At 43.7% G+C, this 17,179-nt stretch overlaps 5 non-coding genes across 5 annotated transcripts; all 5 read right to left on the bottom strand.

The window, feature by feature from the left end:
• Nucleotides 1-1,357: 1,357 nt before the first annotated feature.
• TRNAG-CCC (transfer RNA glycine (anticodon CCC)) lies at nucleotides 1,358-1,429 on the bottom strand. Its single transcript has one exon. It is a non-coding gene; the product is annotated as a tRNA-Gly (tRNA).
• A 5,245-nt stretch (nucleotides 1,430-6,674) lies between these two features.
• On the bottom strand, nucleotides 6,675-6,746 carry TRNAW-CCA (transfer RNA tryptophan (anticodon CCA)). The gene has a single exon. It is a non-coding gene; the product is annotated as a tRNA-Trp (tRNA).
• Nucleotides 6,747-9,996: 3,250 nt separating this feature from the next.
• Nucleotides 9,997-10,068, bottom strand: TRNAW-CCA (transfer RNA tryptophan (anticodon CCA)). Its single transcript has one exon. It is a non-coding gene; the product is annotated as a tRNA-Trp (tRNA).
• Nucleotides 10,069-13,981: 3,913 nt separating this feature from the next.
• TRNAW-CCA (transfer RNA tryptophan (anticodon CCA)) lies at nucleotides 13,982-14,053 on the bottom strand. Its single transcript has one exon. It is a non-coding gene; the product is annotated as a tRNA-Trp (tRNA).
• Nucleotides 14,054-15,308: 1,255 nt separating this feature from the next.
• On the bottom strand, nucleotides 15,309-15,380 carry TRNAW-CCA (transfer RNA tryptophan (anticodon CCA)). The gene has a single exon. It is a non-coding gene; the product is annotated as a tRNA-Trp (tRNA).
• Nucleotides 15,381-17,179: the final 1,799 nt, after the last annotated feature.

Raw genomic sequence — 17,179 nt, 5'->3', positions numbered from 1 at the left:
TTTGTACTTGATGAGTAAAATGTCAGATGACCCTGACGGCATTTGAACACGCAACCTTCTGATCTGGAGTCAGACGCGCTACCGTTGCGCCACAAGGTCAATGAAACTTGAGTGTTCTGACCCTGTTCAGCACTCTTTTCGATCATGTATCTGTACTGGATCATGAAAAGTCTGATTTGATTTGGATGTGATTTCTAGGCACAATCTTCTGATGTGGAGTGAAACGCACAACCGTTGCGCAACAAGCTCTTGCTGCTGCATGTCAAACTAGATGCAGGAGGCAAAAACTGGCATTGTGTGTCATGTCTGCTTGCTCACTTTTGTTAAACCGTGGTTCTAATAACACGGAGGTTTCAGCTTTTGATCCCCATATGGGCTAGGTTCTCCAGCATCTGAAGTGCCGTCAAGCTATCTTTTGACAAAGTCTTCGGCCTCTTTTGGGTGCCAAAAGTGGAGCCGTGATGCATGTGTATTTGAATCAAGGTTGCGTAGAGCGCAGTCATGTCACATGGCCAGTTCACTCCATTTTTTTAGAGTGTGGTGCAAATGTCATTTTCACATGCAACTTTCTGGTCTTCCATTGAGAGACGCTTATTTATGCCACAAGGTCAAAGAAGTTTGTTTTTTTTGCCGTAACCCAATTCCACAGTGTTTTTGAACAATTTTTTGTAGTTGATGAGTAAAATGTCAGATGACCCTGACGGCATTTGAACACGCAACCTTCTGATCTGGAGTCAGACGCGCTACCGTTGCGCCACAAGGTCAATGAAACTTGAGAGCTCTGACCCTGTTCAGCACTCTTTTCGACCATGTATCTGTACTGGATCATGAAAAGTCTGATTTGATTTGGATGTGATTTCTAGGCACAATCTTCTGAAGTGGAGTGAAACACACAACCGTTGCGCAACAAGCTCTTGCTGCTGCATGTCAAACTAGATGCAGGAGGCAAAAACTGGCATTGTGTGTCATGTCTGCTTGCTCACTTTTGTTAAACCGTGGTTCTAATAACACGGAGGTTTCAGCTTTTGATCCCCATATGGGCTAGGTTCTCCAGCATCTGAAGTGCCGTCAAGCTATCTTTTGGCAAAGTCTTCGGCCTCTTTTGTGTTCCAAAAGTGGAGCCGTGATGCATGTGTATTTGAATCAAGGTTGCGTAGAGCGCAGTCATGTCACATGGCCAGTTCACTCCATTTTTTTAGAGTGTGGTGCAAATGTCATTTTAACATGCAACTTTCTGGTCTTCCATGGAGAGACGCTTATTTATGCCACAAGGTCAAAGAAGTTTGTTTTTTTTGCCGTAACCCAATTCCACAGTGTTTTTGAACAATTTTTTGTAGTTGATGAGTAAAATGTCAGATGACCCTGACGTGATTTGAAGACGCAACCTTCTGATCGGGAGTCAGACGCGCTACCGTTGCGCCACAAGGTCAATGAAACTTGAGTGCTCTGACCCTGTTCAGCACTCTTTTCGATCATGTATCTGTACTGGATCATGAAAAGTTTGATTTGATTTGGATGTGATTTCTAGGCACAATCTTCTGATGTGGAGTGAAACGCACAACCGTTGCGCAACAAGCTCTTGCTGCTGCATGTCAAACTAGATGCAGGAGGCAAAAACTGGCATTGTGTGTCATGTCTGCTTGCTCACTTTTGTTAAACCGTGGTTCTAATAACACGGAGGTTTCAGCTTTTGATCCCCATATGGGCTAGGTTCTCCAGCATCTGAAGTGCCGTCAAGCTATCTTTTGGCAAAGTCTTCGGCCTCTTTTGTGTTCCAAAAGTGGAGCCGTGATGCATGTGTATTTGAATCAAGGTTGCGTAGAGCGCAGTCATGTCACATGGCCAGTTCACTCCATTTTTTTAGAGTGTGGTGCAAATGTCATTTTAACATGCAACTTTCTGGTCTTCCATGGAGAGACGCTTATTTATGCCACAAGGTCAAAGAAGTTTGTTTTTTTTGCCGTAACCCAATTCCACAGTGTTTTTGAACAATTTTTTGTAGTTGATGAGTAAAATGTCAGATGACCCTGACGTGATTTGAAGACGCAACCTTCTGATCTGGAGTCAGACGTGCTACCGTTGCGCCACAAGGTCAATGAAACTTGAGTGCTCTGACCCTGTTCAGCACTCTTTTCGATCATGTATCTGTACTGGATCATGAAAAGTTTGATTTGATTTGGATGTGATTTCTAGGCACAATCTTCTGATGTGGAGTGAAACGCACAACCGTTGCGCAACAAGCTCTTGCTGCTGCATGTCAAACTAGATGCAGGAGGCAAAAACTGGCATTGTGTGTCATGTCTGCTTGCTCACTTTTGTTAAACCGTGGTTCTAATAACACGGAGGTTTCAGCTTTTGATCCCCATATGGGCTAGGTTCTCCAGCATCTGAAGTGCCGTCAAGCTATCTTTTGACAAAGTCTTCAGCCTCTTTTGGGTGCCAAAAGTGGAGCCGTGATGCATGTGTATTTGAATCAAGGTTGCGTAGAGCGCAGTCATGTCACATGGCCAGTTTACTCCATTTTTTTAGAGTGTGGTGCAAATGTCATTTTAACATGCAACTTTCTGGTCTTCCATGGAGAGACGCTTATTTATGCCACAAGGTCAAAGAAGTTTTTTTTTTTTTTGCCGTAACCCAATTCCACAGTGTTTTTGAACAATTTTTTGTAGTTGATGAGTAAAATGTCAGATGACCCTGACGTGATTTGAACACGCAACCTTCTGATCTGGAGTCAGACACGCTACTGTTGCGCCACAAGGTCACTGAAACTTGAGTGCTCTGACCCTGTTCAGCACTCTTTTCGATCATGTATCTGTACTGGATCATGAAAAGTCTGATTTGATTTGGATGTGATTTCTAGGCACAATCTTCTGATGTGGAGTGAAACGCACAACCGTTGCGCAACAAGCTCTTGCTGCTGCATGTCAAACTAGATGCAGGAGGCAAAAACTGGCATTGTGTGTCATGTCTGCTTGCTCACTTTTGTTAAACCGTGGTTCTAATAACACGGAGGTTTCAGCTTTTGATCCCCATATGGGCTAGGTTCTCCAGCATCTGAAGTGCCGTCAAGCTATCTTTTGACAAAGTCTTCGGCCTCTTTTGGGTACCAAAAGTGGAGCCGTGATGCATGTGTATTTGAATCAAGGTTGCGTAGAGCGCAGTCAGGTCACATGGCCAGTTCACTCCATTTTTTTAGAGTGTGGTGCAAATGTCATTTTCACATGCAACTTTCTGGTCTTCCATTGAGAGACGCTTATTTATGCCACAAGGTCAAAGAAGTTTGTTTTTTTGCCGTAACCCAATTCCACAGTGTTTTTGAACAATTTTTTGAAGTTGATGAGTAAAATGGCAGATGACCCTGACATGATTTGAAACGCAACCTTCTGATCTGTAGTCAGATGCGCTACCGTTGCGCCACAAGGTCAATGAAACTTGAGTGCTCTGACCCTGTTCAGCACTCTTTTCGATCATGTATCTGTACTGGATCATGAAAAGTCTGATTTGATTTGGATGTGATTTCTAGGCACAATCTTCTGATGTGGAGTGAAACGCACAACCGTTGCGCAACAAGCTCTTGCTGCTGCATGTCAAACTAGATGCAGGAGGCAAAAACTGGCATTGTGTGTCATGTCTGCTTGCTCACTTTTGTTAAACCGTGGTTCTAATAACACGGAGGTTTCAGCTTTTGATCCCCATATGGGCTAGGTTCTCCAGCATCTGAAGTGCCGTCAAGCTATCTTTTGACAAAGTCTTCGGCCTCTTTTGGGTGCCAAAAGTGGAGCCGTGATGCATGTGTATTTGAATCAAGGTTGCGTAGAGCGCAGTCATGTCACATGGCCAGTTCACTCCATTTTTTTAGAGTGTGGTGCAAATGTCATTTTCACATGCAACTTTCTGGTCTTCCATTGAGAGACGCTTATTTATGCCACAAGGTCAAAGAAGTTTGTTTTTTTGCCGTAACCCAATTCCACAGTGTTTTTGAACAATTTTTTGTAGTTGATGAGTAAAATGTCAGATGACCCTGACGGCATTTGAACACGCAACCTTCTGATCTGGAGTCAGACGCGCTACCGTTGCGCCACAAGGTCAATGAAACTTGTGAGCTCTGACCCTGTTCAGCACTCTTTTCGACCATGTATCTGTACTGGATCATGAAAAGTCTGATTTGATTTGGATGTGATTTCTAGGCACAATCTTCTGAAGTGGAGTGAAACACACAACCGTTGCGCAACAAGCTCTTGCTGCTGCATGTCAAACTAGATGCAGGAGGCAAAAACTGGCATTGTGTGTCATGTCTGCTTGCTCACTTTTGTTAAACCGTGGTTCTAATAACACGGAGGTTTCAGCTTTTGATCCCCATATGGGCTAGGTTCTCCAGCATCTGAAGTGCCGTCAAGCTATCTTTTGGCAAAGTCTTCGGCCTCTTTTGTGTTCCAAAAGTGGAGCCGTGATGCATGTGTATTTGAATCAAGGTTGCGTAGAGCGCAGTCATGTCACATGGCCAGTTCACTCCATTTTTTTAGAGTGTGGTGCAAATGTCATTTTAACATGCAACTTTCTGGTCTTCCATGGAGAGACGCTTATTTATGCCACAAGGTCAAAGAAGTTTGTTTTTTTTGCCGTAACCCAATTCCACAGTGTTTTTGAACAATTTTTTGTAGTTGATGAGTAAAATGTCAGCTGACCCTGACGTGATTTGAAGACGCAACCTTCTGATCTGGAGTCAGACGCGCTACCGTTGCGCCACAAGGTCAATGAAACTTGAGTGCTCTGACCCTGTTCAGCACTCTTTTCGATCATGTATCTGTACTGGATCATGAAAAGTTTGATTTGATTTGGATGTGATTTCTAGGCACAATCTTCTGATGTGGAGTGAAACGCACAACCGTTGCGCAACAAGCTCTTGCTGCTGCATGTCAAACTAGATGCAGGAGGCAAAAACTGGCATTGTGTGTCATGTCTGCTTGCTCACTTTTGTTAAACCGTGGTTCTAATAACACGGAGGTTTCAGCTTTTGATCCCCATATGGGCTAGGTTCTCCAGCATCTGAAGTGCCGTCAAGCTATCTCTTGACAAAGTCTTCGGCCTCTTTTGGGTGCCAAAAGTGGAGCCGTGATGCATGTGTATTTGAATCAAGGTTGCGTAGAGCGCAGTCATGTCACATGGCCAGTTCACTCCATTTTTTTAGAGTCTGGTGCAAATGTCATTTTAACATGCAACTTTCTGGTCTTCCATTGAGAGACGCTTATTTATGCCACAAGGTCAAAGAAGTTTGTTTTTTTGCCATAACCCAATTCCACAGTGTTTTTGAACAATTGTTTGTAGTTGATGAGTAAAATGTCAGATGACCCTGACATGATTTGAAACGCAACCTTCTGATCTGTAGTCAGATGCGCTACCGTTGCGCCACAAGGTCAATGAAACTTGAGTGCTCTGACCCTGTTCAGCACTCTTTTCGATCATGTATCTGTACTGGATCATGAAAAGTCTGATTTGATTTGGATGTGATTTCTAGGCACAATCTTCTGATGTGGAGTGAAACGCACAACCGTTGCGCAACAAGCTCTTGCTGCTGCATGTCAAACTAGATGCAGGAGGCAAAAACTGGCATTGTGTGTCCTGTCTGCTTGCTCACTTTTGTTAAACCGTGGTTCTAATAACACGGAGGTTTCAGCTTTTGATCCCCATATGGGCTAGGTTCTCCAGCATCTGAAGTGCCGTCAAGCTATCTTTTGACAAAGTCTTCGGCCTCTTTTGGGTGCCAAAAGTGGAGCCGTGATGCATGTGTATTTGAATCAAGGTTGCGTAAAGCGCAGTCATGTCACATGGCCAGTTCACTCCATTTTTTTAGAGTGTGGTGCAAATGTCATTTTCACATGCAACTTTCTGGTCTTCCATTGAGAGACGCTTATTTATGCCACAAGGTCAAAGAAGTTTTTTTTTTTTTGCCGTAACCCAATTCCACAGTGTTTTTGAACAATTTTTTGTAGTTGATGAGTAAAATGTCAGATGACCCTGATGTGATTTGAACACGCAACCTTCTGATCTGGAGTCAGACGCGCTACCGTTGCGCCACAAGGTCAACGAAACTTGAGTGCTCTGACCCTGTTCAGCACTCTTTTCGATCATGTATCTGTACTGAATCATGAAAAGTCTGATTTGATTTGGATGTGATTTCTAGGCACAATCTTCTGATGTGGAGTGAAACGCACAACCGTTGCGCAACAAGCTCTTGCTGCTGCATGTCAAACTAGATGCAGGAGGCAAAAACTGGCATTGTGTGTCATGTCTGCTTGCTCACTTTTGTTAAACCGTGGTTCTAATAACACGGAGGTTTCAGCTTTTGATCCCCATATGGGCTAGGTTCTCCAGCATCTGAAGTACCGTCAAGCTATCTTTTGACAAAGTCTTCGGCCTCTTTTGGGTGCCAAAAGTGGAGCCGTGATGCATGTGTATTTGAATCAAGGTTGCGTAGAGTGCAGTCATGTCACATGGCCAGTTCACTCCATTTTTTTAGAGTGTGGTGCAAATGTCATTTTCACATGCAACTTTCTGGTCTTCCATTGAGAGACGCTTATTTATGCCACAAGGTCAAAGAAGTTTGTTTTTTTGCCGTAACCCAATTCCACAGTGTTTTTGAACAATTTTTTGTAGTTGATGAGTAAAATGTCAGATGACCCTGACGTGATTTGAACACGCAACCTTCTGATCTGGAGTCAGACGCGCTACCGTTGCGCCACAAGGTCAATGAAACTTTAGTGCCCTGACCCTGTTCAGCACTCTTTTCGATCATGTATCTGTACTGGATCATGAAAAGTCTGATTTGATTTGGATGTGATTTCTAGGCACAATCTTCTGAAGTGGAGTGAAACACACAACCGTTGCGCAACAAGCTCTTGCTGCTGCATGTCAAACTAGATGCAGGAGGCAAAAACTGGCATTGTGTGTCATGTCTGCTTGCTCACTTTTGTTAAATCGTGGTTCTAATAACACGGAGGTTTCAGCTTTTGATCCCCATATGGGCTAGGTTCTCCAGCATCTGAAGTGCCGTCAAGCTATCTTTTGACAAAGTCTTCGGCCTCTTTTGGGTGCCAAAAGTGGAGCCGTGATGCATGTGTATTTGAATCAAGGTTGCGTAGAGCGCAGTCATGTCACATGGCCAGTTCACTCCATTTTTTTAGAGTGTGGTGCAAATGTCATTTTCACATGCAACTTTCTGGTCTTCCATTGAGAGACGCTTATTTATGCCACAAGGTCAAAGAAGTTTGTTTTTTTGCCGTAACCCAATTCCACAGTGTTTTTGAACAATTTTTTGTAGTTGATGAGTAAAATGTCAGATGACCCTGACGGCATTTGAACACGCAACCTTCTGATCTGGAGTCAGACGCGCTACCGTTGCGCCACAAGGTCAATGAAACTTGTGAGCTCTGACCCTGTTCAGCACTCTTTTCGACCATGTATCTGTACTGGATCATGAAAAGTCTGATTTGATTTGGATGTGATTTCTAGGCACAATCTTCTGAAGTGGAGTGAAACACACAACCGTTGCGCAACAAGCTCTTGCTGCTGCATGTCAAACTAGATGCAGGAGGCAAAAACTGGCATTGTGTGTCATGTCTGCTTGCTCACTTTTGTTAAACCGTGGTTCTAATAACACGGAGGTTTCAGCTTTTGATCCCCATATGGGCTAGGTTCTCCAGCATCTGACGTGCCGTCAAGCTATCTTTTGGCAAAGTCTTCGGCCTCTTTTGTGTTCCAAAAGTGGAGCCGTGATGCATGTGTATTTGAATCAAGGTTGCGTAGAGCGCAGTCATGTCACATGGCCAGTTCACTCCATTTTTTTAGAGTGTGGTGCAAATGTCATTTTAACATGCAACTTTCTGGTCTTCCATGGAGAGACGCTTATTTATGCCACAAGGTCAAAGAAGTTTGTTTTTTTTGCCGTAACCCAATTCCACAGTGTTTTTGAACAATTTTTTGTAGTTGATGAGTAAAATGTCAGATGACCCTGACGTGATTTGAAGACGCAACCTTCTGATCTGGAGTCAGACGCGCTACCGTTGCGCCACAAGGTCAATGAAACTTGAGTGCTCTGACCCTGTTCAGCACTCTTTTCGATCATGTATCTGTACTGGATCATGAAAAGTTTGATTTGATTTGGATGTGATTTCTAGGCACAATCTTCTGATGTGGAGTGAAACGCACAACCGTTGCGCAACAAGCTCTTGCTGCTGCATGTCAAACTAGATGCAGGAGGCAAAAACTGGCATTGTGTGTCATGTCTGCTTGCTCACTTTTGTTAAACCGTGGTTCTAATAACACGGAGGTTTCAGCTTTTGATCCCCATATGGGCTAGGTTCTCCAGCATCTGAAGTGCCGTCAAGCTATCTCTTGACAAAGTCTTCGGCCTCTTTTGGGTGCCAAAAGTGGAGCCGTGATGCATGTGTATTTGAATCAAGGTTGCGTAGAGCGCAGTCATGTCACATGGCCAGTTCACTCCATTTTTTTAGAGTCTGGTGCAAATGTCATTTTAACATGCAACTTTCTGGTCTTCCATTGAGAGACGCTTATTTATGCCACAAGGTCAAAGAAGTTTGTTTTTTTGCCATAACCCAATTCCACAGTGTTTTTGAACAATTTTTTGTAGTTGATGAGTAAAATGTCAGATGACCCTGACATGATTTGAAACGCAACCTTCTGATCTGTAGTCAGATGCGCTACCGTTGCGCCACAAGGTCAATGAAACTTGAGTGCTCTGACCCTGTTCAGCACTCTTTTCGATCATGTATCTGTACTGGATCATGAAAAGTCTGATTTGATTTGGATGTGATTTCTAGGCACAATCTTCTGATGTGGAGTGAAACGCACAACCGTTGCGCAACAAGCTCTTGCTGCTGCATGTCAAACTAGATGCAGGAGGCAAAAACTGGCATTGTGTGTCCTGTCTGCTTGCTCACTTTTGTTAAACCGTGGTTCTAATAACACGGAGGTTTCAGCTTTTGATCCCCATATGGGCTAGGTTCTCCAGCATCTGAAGTGCCGTCAAGCTATCTTTTGACAAAGTCTTCGGCCTCTTTTGGGTGCCAAAAGTGGAGCCGTGATGCATGTGTATTTGAATCAAGGTTGCGTAAAGCGCAGTCATGTCACATGACCAGTTCACTCCATTTTTTTAGAGTGTGGTGCAAATGTCATTTTCACATGCAACTTTCTGGTCTTCCATTGAGAGACGCTTATTTATGCCACAAGGTCAAAGAAGTTTTTTTTTTTTTGCCGTAACCCAATTCCACAGTGTTTTTGAACAATTTTTTGTAGTTGATGAGTAAAATGTCAGATGACCCTGATGTGATTTGAACACGCAACCTTCTGATCTGGAGTCAGACGCGCTACCGTTGCGCCACAAGGTCAACGAAACTTGAGTGCTCTGACCCTGTTCAGCACTCTTTTCGATCATGTATCTGTACTGAATCATGAAAAGTCTGATTTGATTTGGATGTGATTTCTAGGCACAATCTTCTGATGTGGAGTGAAACGCACAACCGTTGCGCAACAAGCTCTTGCTGCTGCATGTCAAACTAGATGCAGGAGGCAAAAACTGGCATTGTGTGTCATGTCTGCTTGCTCACTTTTGTTAAACCGTGGTTCTAATAACACGGAGGTTTCAGCTTTTGATCCCCATATGGGCTAGGTTCTCCAGCATCTGAAGTGCCGTCAAGCTATCTTTTGACAAAGTCTTCGGCCTCTTTTGGGTGCCAAAAGTGGAGCCGTGATGCATGTGTATTTGAATCAAGGTTGCGTAGAGTGCAGTCATGTCACATGGCCAGTTCACTCCATTTTTTTAGAGTGTGGTGCAAATGTCATTTTCACATGCAACTTTCTGGTCTTCCATTGAGAGACGCTTATTTATGCCACAAGGTCAAAGAAGTTTGTTTTTTTGCCGTAACCCAATTCCACAGTGTTTTTGAACAATTTTTTGTAGTTGATGAGTAAAATGTCAGATGACCCTGACGTGATTTGAACACGCAACCTTCTGATCTGGAGTCAGACGCGCTACCGTTGCGCCACAAGGTCAATGAAACTTTAGTGCCCTGACCCTGTTCAGCACTCTTTTCGATCATGTATCTGTACTGGATCATGAAAAGTCTGATTTGATTTGGATGTGATTTCTAGGCACAATCTTCTGAAGTGGAGTGAAACACACAACCGTTGCGCAACAAGCTCTTGCTGCTGCATGTCAAACTAGATGCGGGAGGCAAAAACTGGCATTGTGTGTCATGTCTGCTTGCTCACTTTATTTAAATCGTGGTTCTAATAACACGGAGGTTTCAGCTTTTGATCCCCATATGGGCTAGGTTCTCCAGCATCTGAAGTGCCGTCAAGCTATCTTTTGACAAAGTCTTCGGCCTCTTTTGGGTGCCAAAAGTGGAGCCGTGATGCATGTGTATTTGAATCAAGGTTGCGTAGAGCGCAGTCATGTCACATGGCCAGTTCACTCCATTTTTTTAGAGTGTGGTGCAAATGTCATTTTCACATGCAACTTTCTGGTCTTCCATTGAGAGACGCTTATTTATGCCACAAGGTCAAAGAAGTTTGTTTTTTTGCCGTAACCCAATTCCACAGTGTTTTTGAACAATTTTTTGTAGTTGATGAGTAAAATGTCAGATGACCCTGACGGCATTTGAACACGCAACCTTCTGATCTGGAGTCAGACGCGCTACCGTTGCGCCACAAGGTCAATGAAACTTGTGAGCTCTGACCCTGTTCAGCACTCTTTTCGACCATGTATCTGTACTGGATCATGAAAAGTCTGATTTGATTTGGATGTGATTTCTAGGCACAATCTTCTGAAGTGGAGTGAAACACACAACCGTTGCGCAACAAGCTCTTGCTGCTGCATGTCAAACTAGATGCAGGAGGCAAAAACTGGCATTGTGTGTCATGTCTGCTTGCTCACTTTTGTTAAACCGTGGTTCTAATAACACGGAGGTTTCAGCTTTTGATCCCCATATGGGCTAGGTTCTCCAGCATCTGACGTGCCGTCAAGCTATCTTTTGGCAAAGTCTTCGGCCTCTTTTGTGTTCCAAAAGTGGAGCCGTGATGCATGTGTATTTGAATCAAGGTTGCGTAGAGCGCAGTCATGTCACATGGCCAGTTCACTCCATTTTTTTAGAGTGTGGTGCAAATGTCATTTTAACATGCAACTTTCTGGTCTTCCATGGAGAGACGCTTATTTATGCCACAAGGTCAAAGAAGTTTGTTTTTTTTGCCGTAACCCAATTCCACAGTGTTTTTGAACAATTTTTTGTAGTTGATGAGTAAAATGTCAGATGACCCTGACGTGATTTGAAGACGCAACCTTCTGATCTGGAGTCAGACGCGCTACCGTTGCGCCACAAGGTCAATGAAACTTGAGTGCTTTGACCCTGTTCAGCACTCTTTTCGATCATGTATCTGTACTGGATCATGAAAAGTCTGATTTGATTTGGATGTGATTTCTAGGCACAATCTTCTGAAGTGGAGTGAAACACACAACCGTTGCGCAACAAGCTCTTGCTGCTGCATGTCAAACTAGATGCAGGAGGCAAAAACTGGCATTGTGTGTCATGTCTGCTTGCTCACTTTTGTTAAATCGTGGTTCTAATAACACGGAGGTTTCAGCTTTTGATCCCCATATGGGCTAGGTTCTCCAGCATCTGAAGTGCCGTCAAGCTATCTTTTGACAAAGTCTTCGGCCTCTTTTGGGTGCCAAAAGTGGAGCCGTGATGCATGTGTATTTGAATCAAGGTTGCGTAGAGCGCAGTCATGTCACATGGCCAGTTCACTCCATTTTTTTAGAGTGTGGTGCAAATGTCATTTTCACATGCAACTTTCTGGTCTTCCATTGAGAGACGCTTATTTATGCCACAAGGTCAAAGAAGTTTGTTTTTTTGCCGTAACCCAATTCCACAGTGTTTTTGAACAATTTTTTGTAGTTGATGAGTAAAATGTCAGATGACCCTGACGGCATTTGAACACGCAACCTTCTGATCTGGAGTCAGACGCGCTACCGTTGCGCCACAAGGTCAATGAAACTTGTGAGCTCTGACCCTGTTCAGCACTCTTTTCGACCATGTATCTGTACTGGATCATGAAAAGTCTGATTTGATTTGGATGTGATTTCTAGGCACAATCTTCTGAAGTGGAGTGAAACACACAACCGTTGCGCAACAAGCTCTTGCTGCTGCATGTCAAACTAGATGCAGGAGGCAAAAACTGGCATTGTGTGTCATGTCTGCTTGCTCACTTTTGTTAAACCGTGGTTCTAATAACACGGAGGTTTCAGCTTTTGATCCCCATATGGGCTAGGTTCTCCAGCATCTGACGTGCCGTCAAGCTATCTTTTGGCAAAGTCTTCGGCCTCTTTTGTGTTCCAAAAGTGGAGCCGTGATGCATGTGTATTTGAATCAAGGTTGCGTAGAGCGCAGTCATGTCACATGGCCAGTTCACTCCATTTTTTTAGAGTGTGGTGCAAATGTCATTTTAACATGCAACTTTCTGGTCTTCCATGGAGAGACGCTTATTTATGCCACAAGGTCAAAGAAGTTTGTTTTTTTTGCCGTAACCCAATTCCACAGTGTTTTTGAACAATTTTTTGTAGTTGATGAGTAAAATGTCAGATGACCCTGACGTGATTTGAAGACGCAACCTTCTGATCTGGAGTCAGACGCGCTACCGTTGCGCCACAAGGTCAATGAAACTTGAGTGCTTTGACCCTGTTCAGCACTCTTTTCGATCATGTATCTGTACTGGATCATGAAAAGTTTGATTTGATTTGGATGTGATTTCTAGGCACAATCTTCTGATGTGGAGTGAAACGCACAACCGTTGCGCAACAAGCTCTTGCTGCTGCATGTCAAACTAGATGCAGGAGGCAAAAACTGGCATTGTGTGTCATGTCTGCTTGCTCACTTTTGTTAAACCGTGGTTCTAATAACACGGAGGTTTCAGCTTTTGATCCCCATATGGGCTAGGTTCTCCAGCATCTGAAGTGCCATCAAGCTATCTCTTGACAAAGTCTTCGGCCTCTTTTGGGTGCCAAAAGTGGAGCCGTGATGCATGTGTATTTGAATCAAGGTTGCGTAGAGCGCAGTCATGTCACATGGCCAGTTCACTCCATTTTTTTAGAGTCTGGTGCAAATGTCATTTTAACATGCAACTTTCTGGTCTTCCATTGAGAGACGCTTATTTATGCCACAAGGTCAAAGAAGTTTGTTTTTTTGCCATAACCCAATTCCACAGTGTTTTTGAACAATTTTTTGTAGTTGATGAGTAAAATGTCAGATGACCCTGACATGATTTGAAACGCAACCTTCTGATCTGTAGTCAGATGCGCTACCGTTGCGCCACAAGGTCAATGAAACTTGAGTGCTCTGACCCTGTTCAGCACTCTTTTCGATCATGTATCTGTACTGGATCATGAAAAGTCTGATTTGATTTGGATGTGATTTCTAGGCACAATCTTCTGATGTGGAGTGAAACGCACAACCGTTGCGCAACAAGCTCTTGCTGCTGCATGTCAAACTAGATGCAGGAGGCAAAAACTGGCATTGTGTGTCATGTCTGCTTGCTCACTTTTGTTAAACCGTGGTTCTAATAACACGGAGGTTTCAGCTTTTGATCCCCATATGGGCTAGGTTCTCCAGCATCTGAAGTGCCGTCAAGCTATCTTTTGACAAAGTCTTCGGCCTCTTTTGGGTGCCAAAAGTGGAGCCGTGATGCATGTGTATTTGAATCAAGGTTGCGTAGAGTGCAGTCATGTCACATGGCCAGTTCACTCCATTTTTTTAGAGTGTGGTGCAAATGTCATTTTCACATGCAACTTTCTGGTCTTCCATTGAGAGACGCTTATTTATGCCACAAGGTCAAAGAAGATTGTTTTTTTGCCGTAACCCAATTCCACAGTGTTTTTGAACAATTTTTTGTAGTTGATGAGTAAAATGTCAGATGACCCTGACGTGATTTGAACACGCAACCTTCTGATCTGGAGTCAGACGCGCTACCGTTGCGCCACAAGGTCAAGGAAACTTTAGTGCCCTGACCCTGTTCAGCACTCTTTTCGATCATGTATCTGTACTGGATCATGAAAAGTCTGATTTGATTTGGATGTGATTTCTAGGCACAATCTTCTGAAGTGGAGTGAAACACACAACCGTTGCGCAACAAGCTCTTGCTGCTGCATGTCAAACTAGATGCAGGAGGCAAAAACTGGCATTGTGTGTCATGTCTGCTTGCTCACTTTTGTTAAATCGTGGTTCTAATAACACGGAGGTTTCAGCTTTTGATCCCCATATGGGCTAGGTTCTCCAGCATCTGAAGTGCCGTCAAGCTATCTTTTGACAAAGTCTTCGGCCTCTTTTGGGTGCCAAAAGTGGAGCCGTGATGCATGTGTATTTGAATCAAGGTTGCGTAGAGCGCAGTCATGTCACATGGCCAGTTCACTCCATTTTTTTAGAGTGTGGTGCAAATGTCATTTTCACATGCAACTTTCTGGTCTTCCATTGAGAGACGCTTATTTATGCCACAAGGTCAAAGAAGTTAGTTTTTTTGCCGTAACCCAATTCCACAGTGTTTTTGAACAATTTTTTGAAGTTGATGAGTAAAATGGTAGATGACCCTGACATGATTTGAAACGCAACCTTCTGATCTGTAGTCAGATGCGCTACCGTTGCGCCACAAGGTCAATGAAACTTGAGTGCTCTGACCCTGTTCAGCACTCTTTTCGATCATGTATCTGTACTGGATCATGAAAAGTCTGATTTGATTTGGATGTGATTTCTAGGCACAATCTTCTGATGTGGAGTGAAACGCACAACCGTTGCGCAACAAGCTCTTGCTGCTGCATGTCAAACTAGATGCAGGAGGCAAAAACTGGCATTGTGTGTCATGTCTGCTTGCTCACTTTTGTTAAACCGTGGTTCTAATAACACGGAGGTTTCAGCTTTTGATCCCCATATGGGCTAGGTTCTCCAGCATCTAAAGTGCCGTCAAGCTATCTTTTGACAAAGTCTTCGGCCTCTTTTGGGTGCCAAAAGTGGAGCCGTGATGCATGTGTATTTGAATCAAGGTTGCGTAGAGCGCAGTCATGTCACATGGCCAGTTCACTCCATTTTTTTAGAGTGTGGTGCAAATGTCATTTTCACATGCAACTTTCTGGTCTTCCATTGAGAGACGCTTATTTATGCCACAAGGTCAAAGAAGTTTGTTTTTTTGCCGTAACCCAATTCCACAGTGTTTTTGAACAATTTTTTGTAGTTGATGAGTAAAATGTCAGATGACCCTGACGTGATTTGAACACGCAACCTTCTGATCTGGAGTCAGACGCGCTACCGTTGCGCCACAAGGTCAATGAAAATTCAGAGCTCTGACCCTGTTCAGCACTCTTTTCGACCATGTATCTGTACTGGATCATGAAAAGTCTGATTTGATTTGGATGTGATTTCTAGGCACAATCTTCTGAAGTGGAGTGAAACACACAACCGTTGCGCAACAAGCTCTTGCTGCTGCATGTCAAACTAGATGCAGGAGGCAAAAACTGGCATTGTGTGTCATGTCTGCTTGCTCACTTTTGTTAAACCGTGGTTCTAATAACACGGAGGTTTCAGCTTTTGATCCCCATATGGGCTAGGTTCTCCAGCATCTGAAGTGCCGTCAAGCTATCTTTTGGCAAAGTCTTCGGCCTCTTTTGTGTTCCAAAAGTGGAGCCGTGATGCATGTGTATTTGAATCAAGGTTGCGTAGAGCACAGTCATGTCACATGGCCAGTTCACTCCATTTTTTTAGAGTGTGGTGCAAATGTCATTTTAACATGCAACTTTCTGGTCTTCCATGGAGAGACGCTTATTTATGCCACAAGGTCAAAGAAGTTTGTTTTTTTTGCCGTAACCCAATTCCACAGTGTTTTTGAACAATTTTTTGTAGTTGATCAGTTTAATGTCAGATGACCCTGACGTGATTTGAAGACGCAACCTTCTGATCTGGAGTCAGACGTGCTACCGTTGCGCCACAAGGTCAATGAAACTTGAGTGCTCTGACCCTGTTCAGCACTCTTTTCGATCATGTATCTGTACTGGATCATGAAAAGTCTGATTTGATTTGGATGTGATTTCTAGGCACAATCTTCTGATGTGGAGTGAAACGCACAACCGTTGCGCAACAAGCTCTTGCTGCTGCATGTCAAACTAGATGCAGGAGGCAAAAACTGGCATTGTGTGTCATGTCTGCTTGCTCACTTTTGTTAAACCGTGGTTCTAATAACACCGAGGTTTCAGCTTTTGATCCCCATATGGGCTAGGTTCTCCAGCATCTGAAGTGCCGTCAAGCTATCTTTTGGCAAAGTCTTCGGCCTCTTTTGTGTTCCAAAAGTGGAGCCGTGATGCATGTGTATTTGAATCAAGGTTGCGTAGAGCGCAGTCAGGTCACATGGCCAGTTCACTCCATTTTTTTAGAGTGTGGTGCAAATGTCATTTTAACATGCAACTTTCTGGTCTTCCATTGAGAGACGCTTATTTATGCCACAAGGTCAAAGAAGTTTGTTTTTTTGCCGTAACCCAATTCCACAGTGTTTTTGAACAATTTTTTGTAGTTGATGAGTAAAATGTCAGATGACCCTGACATGATTTGAAACGCAACCTTCTGATCTGTAGTCAGATGCGCTACCGTTGCGCCACAAGGTCAATGAAACTTGAGTGCTCTGACCCTGTTCAGCACTCTTTTCGATCATGTATCTGTACTGGATCATGAAAAGTCTGATTTGATTTGGATGTGATTTCTAGGCACAATCTTCTGATGTGGAGTGAAACGCACAACCGTTGCGCAACAAGCTCTTGCTGCTGCATGTCAAACTAGATGCAGGAGGCAAAAACTGGCATTGTGTGTCATGTCTGCTTGCTCACTTTTGTTAAACCGTGGTTCTAATAACACGGAGGTTTCAGCTTTTGATCCCCATATGGGCTAGGTTCTCCAGCATCTGAAGTGCCGTCAAGCTATCTTTTGACAAAGTCTTCAGCCTCTTTTGGGTGCCAAAAGTGGAGCCGTGATGCATGTGTATTTGAATCAAGGTTGCGTAGAGCGCAGTCATGTCACATGGCCAGTTCACTCCATTTTTTTAGAGTGTGGTGCAAATGTCATTTTAACATGCAACTTTC

The sequence above is a fragment of the Eleutherodactylus coqui genome, chromosome 2, assembly GCF_035609145.1.
Source record: "Eleutherodactylus coqui strain aEleCoq1 chromosome 2, aEleCoq1.hap1, whole genome shotgun sequence".
NCBI classification, from domain to species: domain Eukaryota; kingdom Metazoa; phylum Chordata; class Amphibia; order Anura; family Eleutherodactylidae; genus Eleutherodactylus; species Eleutherodactylus coqui.
Note: the sequence above shows the minus strand (reverse complement) of the source record. Positions and strands in the feature narration are given on the sequence as shown.